The following is a 6235-nucleotide window of genomic DNA, read 5'->3' as shown; positions in this document are numbered from 1 at the left end:
TATACATATATATACATGTATATGTGTGTATATATATATATATATATATATATATATATATATGTATGTTTTAAAGACTAAGAAGGGGCATATAAAAAGAAAAGAAAAAAACAGAAGATGATTGAATGCTGAAATCAGCAAAAAGGACAAATTCTTAGAAAGAAGCAAAGCAACAGAAAGCCTTCTTTGGGATATAGCAATGGGTTGAATGAAGATCCCATAGCTCCGTGAAAAATCATTGCTACAGGGGGGTGTTTTTTGGAAATTATGTTTGACCCACCCTGCTGTTCAGCTCAGTGTTAACCTCCAGGTACAGCTCAGCAAGACATTAGATATAACAAGATAAGGAGAGGAATCCCCAGAACGGCTCAGCGCAGACAAGTGAGACCACAATTAATAAGAAGCTGGAAGTGTATGATAGAGAACAAATGTGCTTAATGAGGCTATTTGATAATTACCAGGATGTTGTAGGCACAAAGCAGGACATAGTGCAACCTACTTAGATGTTTGTTAATTTGGCCCGAGTGGGAAACAGGAAACTGTGTTCCTAGAGCTGCTGACGCTGAAACAACTTTATTGATGTCACTTCTCAGACAGAAACTCCAGCACTTTCCTTCAAAGCCTCTCCTTGGACACTAGAAATGAGTCACAGGTGTCCAAAGTCTGTGAAAAGTCTCAAGCAGCCGTGGGCAAACTACGGTCCGCGGGCTGGATCCGGTCCGTTTGAAATGAATAAAACTAAAAAAAAAAAAGACTGTACCCTTTTATGTAATGATGTTTACTTTGAATTTATATTAGTTCACACAAACACTCCATCCATGCTTTTGTTCCGGCCCTCCGGTCCAGTTTAAGAACCCATTGTGGCCCTCGAGTCAAAAAGTTTGCCCACCCCTGGTCTAAAGCATAGTTTGAATCGTGAAAAAGAGTGTGGCTATGGCCCAGGAGACACCAAACACCAGGGCCAGACTCTGAGTATTTTAGGCTTACAGACCACACAGTCTCTGTCACAACTACCTAACTGCCTTGTGGCACAAAAGCAGCCAAAACAAACATGTAAACAAGTTGGTGTGGCTGTGCTGCCAAAAAGTTCGTGTATAATCATGGAGATTTGAATTTCATTTAATTTTCACATGCCACAAATATCATTTTTCTTTGAATTTTATCAGCAATTTAAAGATGTGAAAATATTTTTATCTTACAGGCCATACAAAAATAGGTGGCAGGTTGGATTTGGACAAGGTCTGCAGTTTGCTGACTCCTAATGCACACTAACTCTAGTTAGTGAGAGAATTATAGGATCAATTTGTGTGTGTGTGTGTGTATCCTTAAGTGTCAGCTAGAGTTATTGTATTTTGCTTTTAGACCTAATTGGCTTGGACTACTTTTCCAAGAGGAGGAAAGCCAAAGGCCATACATAGTCCTCTCTCTCTCTCTCTCTCTCTCCCTCTCTCTCCCCTTTTCTTTCTTTCTTTCTCTCTATCTCTCACCTCTATCACTATCTCTCTCTGTCCCTCTCCCTCCCCCAGCCAGTATTTATCATCTCTCATTGATACCCATTCATCCCTCAGCTCCACTCCAATTATAATGCAGTACAATTTAGCAATATCATTTGCTGACCTATATTTGCTAATGTTTTAAATTGTGGGGGAAATTTAAAAAATATATCTTGCATCATGTGGAAATTATGTTAAATTCAAATTTCTATGACAATAAATAACATTTTCGGAATACAATCAAAAATTACATTATAATAAATAAGCTTTTATATGTAGTAGGGGGGTGGGAGTTCTTAGAATCAGACAGTCCTGCGTTTAACCCACTAAATAAGAAGTATATATAAATCATTTCTAAGCAACACAACTAAATTTCAAGGTAATTTAAAAACATTTTTTTCTTATAATGTGCTAACTTTATGAATACATTTAAAAGGTTAAACAGTCCTTTCAATGCAGAGGAAAAGAACAGACATTGCTCTAGCACAGAGTCAAAGCCAAGGGAACTATAAAGAACACTTGGGTGTTCACTGTGCAATAAAAACATTTTTAAGAAGAAGAAATTGAGTATTGTTTTAATTAAATCACTTGCCCAACATTTAAACCTGGTAAATGACAGCTAAGGATTTTGATGAAAATATGAGTAAAAATATGATAGAAGCACTTAGGATAATAGTATCTCCCAAAATACATTTTAGAGTTTGAAAAAAAATCATGATTTTCCCATTAAACTATTTAGTTGACAACTTGCTTATTCTGTGTAGACCACAATAAATTATATTTGAGAGACTATTCTTTCTATACACACTGAGATAACTGGTAAACTCAGAAAATTCTGCTAAATAAAAATTTTTTGCAAATCTATCTTTCTAGATTATGTTGTATAAATTTAAACTTAAATATTCTCACAGGTTCTTTATTTCTCCATTCAGAGTATATTTTCTTCAACAATATTTTGATGCATTCAGACTCATCAAGTAATTTATCCACATTTTAATGTTTTGAAATTAGGTGCTGCAAAATTATGCCTCATCAATTTAATTTTGTTCTGTTATTAAATATCAGTGTAAGCAAGGAACAATGACAACTTTATTGCATAGTCTTTCACCAACTTAAGGTGTTCCAAAGCACAAATAGGGAATTTAAAATTACATCCTACATATTATTTGAGCACACATTATTTAATTTGCTAAATTCCTATTTTGATTTTGTTTCAATTAATGTCAATGATTTCTCATTTGCAAATTTTGTTTTCAATAATGATAATTCAATAAAACTGTCAAGCTGAAGCTTTGTGGATTCCATTTACTTGATTACAGTATTCCAACAGATTTTTTTTTTAAAAAAGCATCCAGAATTTATAAAATTCAATTAAAGTAAATACATTTCAGAAACAATGAATTTCAATGTAGGTCACATTGATGACTTTCACAGGAGCTGTTTTAAGGCTCAAACTTTTCTGAAATCTCATTGGTGATGGATAGCAATGAGCAGTGTGTACACTGCTAATAAAACTTTTAAATGTATTTGAAATTAGGATAAAATAAATATAACACAATTTACCATCTTAACCATTTTAAATATACAATTCAATAGTGATAAGTACATTCACACTGTTGTGCATGTGTCAATCTATAGAATTCTTTCCTTTTGCAGAAATGAAAATCTATACCTATTAAATAACAACTCCTCATTTCCTCCTACCCATGCCTGAGAACCAGCATTCTACCTCTGTCTTCATGAATTTGACTACTCTATTTCATATAAGTGGAATCATACAGTATTTTTCTTTTTTCTTTTTTTTAAATATATTTTATTGATTTTTTACAGAGAGGAAGGAAGAGAGATAGAGAGTTAGAAACATCGATGAGAGAGAAACATCGATCAGCTGCCTCCTGCACATCTCCTACTGGGGATGTGCCTGCAACCCAGGTACATGCCCTTGACCGGAATTGAACCCGGGACCTTTCAGTCCGCAGGCCGACGCTCTATCCACTGAGCCAAACCGGTTTTGGCCAGTATTTTTCTTTTTTAAAAAATAATGGCTTTTTATCACTGAGCATAATGACCTCAAGGTTCATCTATGTTGAAGTATGTATGAGAATTTCCTTTCTTTGTAAGACTGAATAATATAACATGTTTATATACCACTGACAAAGATTCTTTCTTTGACCAAACTTTAGTCAGGCTCCTCTGAACCCTCTTGTCAACTCGGCCTTCACCTTGGCCCCTGTCCTTGCTGGGCCTGCATAGCCCACTCTTGGCAAGAATCACATAAATGATCCATGGCCATTGGAGCCACAGGTAAAAGCACAAATGGAAAACTTCAAATGTGATTTAATCTCTGTTCACATCAATTTAATTGAGTAACATCATTGACTCTAGATACTATACACATTGCATTTTGAACCCTGCTTCGCCATGTGGATGTTACAGTTCCTGAAATAGACAACAAAATTGAACTGGGTGAGCTCTGTTCTCTTGATTTCCCTCACAATCATGAGCTCAGTACACTTTCAAAGGTTACGACTGTTGGTGTATTCACCAATGGGAAGGACCTAGCTACCGTAAGGAACCTTTGGAGGTGTGAATTTGTTCCTGAGGTATATATGAAAGTAAGGATTGAGAGAAGGAGGTTTAGAAAGAGGATTCAGGTAAAATCAACCAGAGGAAATGGGATACTTCCCAATTACATTGGGCAATGTTGGTGTGGCTAGCTCATGCCTGACTGAGCTTTGTAGGAAATCAGAGCCCAGAATCAGCTCAAAAACTCCCTCTTCCTTTCTGGCCCTCTCAGACCTGAGCCCATGAAGCAAGCAAAGCGCCTTAATATATAGAAGCCAGATAGAGAGATTAAGTGAGTCATTCTTTTATAACAATTTCAGTTATAATCCTATCTAATAAAGAGGGAATATGCTAATTGACCCTCATGCAGTTGCAAAGATGGTGGCACCCACAGCCAATAAGGAAGGATTATGCTTATTGACTGCCCCGCCCTCAAAGATGGCAGCAACCACAGCCAATAAGTAGGAAATATGTTAATTGACTTCCCCGCCCTCAAAGATGGCAGCACCCACAGCCAATAAGGAGGGAATATGCTAATTGACTGCCATGCCCTCAAAGATGGTAGCATCCACAGCCACAAGATGGTGGTGCCCAGTCCCCCAACCACCCAGGGCCAGCCTGAGGCACAGGCAAACCTCCGCTGTTGGCTTCCCAGCCACCCAGGGCCACCCGAGACTCAGGTAACAAGGGCCAGCCGAGGCTTGCACTGCTGGCAGTGGCAGCAGCAGAGGTGAGATGGGGGTATCGCCTTCCCCTGATCACTGGGTTGCCTCCCACCCCTGAGGGCTCCCATACTGTGAGAGGGGGCAGGCCAAGCTGAGGGACCCCCCAGTGCATGAATTTTCATGCACCAGGCCTCTAGTAAAATATAAAAATAAATGGCATGTGTGCTGAGAGACCCCCATAGATTGCCTTAGAGCCATACAAAGAACCAAAATTTCTGCTCACACATTTCTGAAAGTAGCATTTATCAAAGCACCACCTTACCTACCTGTCTTGGGGCTCTCTCGGGGTCTAGTGCTTTCCTACTCTTGTCATTTTAAACTCATGTTACCAATCTTTTCCTTGGCTCATTCATGTAGTGTGTGGAGCCAGCACTGTTTAGCTTTAACCCTTATTCCCCCCTTAAAGCTGAAATCTTTAAGAGGTGCCTGTGGCCTTCGAGATGGGAAAGAATATACTGGAGCTTTATGGTCACCTAGGTTTCCATGGCTCTGGTTGATGTGTACATATAGAAAATGGGAAAAGAGGAAATGTCTGTCATGTTGTACTTCACAGTTTCTTTTTTCTTCCTGGAAAATAGGAACAGAGATACTTTATAAATCTTCAGACTTGCTCCAGGCTTCATGTTTAATGAGGTAAAGGATATTCAGTCATTTTTTAAAGCATTGCACAGCTGGAATAAAATAACCCATGTATTAGCAATTTGCATGCTCTATATGCAACTGGTGATATTTGTACTGAGTATTTAAACAAATTTAGGCATAAGGCTTGAAACACAGATAGACAGACACACTCATTGGTTTAAAAATGTCCCTGGTCCTGACAGTGAGTGGCATAAGCCTCTGAACAAGCCTGAAATCCTATTTGACTGAATTCTCTCATTTTTGCAAGACATCATCACATCACTCAGTAGCCCTATTTTAGAGGCTTTGACACAATTTATCTTTCCTCTCTTCCCTCCATATGTAAAAAATAGAAATCTTCAAATGTCGTTTAATCTATCTTAAAATCAATTTGAGCAAACATCATTGTGCTGGATGCTGTAGCATTTTGAACCCTGCTTTCAACGAAATCACAGTATTTTACAGAAGAAAATAAACAAATGATTATTACAAGTTGACATGTGGCCCTAGAATGGGCATGTTTCATGCAGTTGGCTGTCTGCAGAGCCTTGGAAAATTTCACAGAGGAATTATGCCTGAGTTGGATTTTGAAGGATGAATGGAAATTCCAACCCATCAGGAATCCACTAGTAGCTCAACATGGCTGTCCGATAACAAACATTGTTTCTAGGGGATGGGATGGGGATTTGTTGGAGAGAAAACTGGACAGATGGATGAGGGAGACATCAGGAAGGCCTAATATGTGATGCTAAGCAGCTTGGACTTCACTTTGAAGAGAATTGAAGGCCTTTGTCCCATTTTAACCCCTAGAGTGCCAGGGAGCATGATCGC

General features: G+C 38.3%; 1 non-coding gene across 1 annotated transcript; it reads right to left on the bottom strand.

The window, feature by feature from the left end:
- Positions 1-1897: 1897 nt before the first annotated feature.
- LOC111827294 lies at positions 1898-2031 on the bottom strand. Its single transcript, XR_002830792.1, has one exon. It is a non-coding gene; the product is annotated as a small nucleolar RNA SNORA22 (small nucleolar RNA).
- Between the last annotated feature and the right edge of the window lie 4204 nt (positions 2032-6235).

Source organism: Myotis lucifugus, unplaced genomic scaffold, assembly GCF_000147115.1.
Source record: "Myotis lucifugus unplaced genomic scaffold, Myoluc2.0 scaffold_147, whole genome shotgun sequence".
Taxonomy (NCBI): domain Eukaryota; kingdom Metazoa; phylum Chordata; class Mammalia; order Chiroptera; family Vespertilionidae; genus Myotis; species Myotis lucifugus.
The sequence above is the reverse complement of the archived record's forward strand: the minus strand, read 5'-3'. Positions and strand labels throughout refer to the sequence as shown.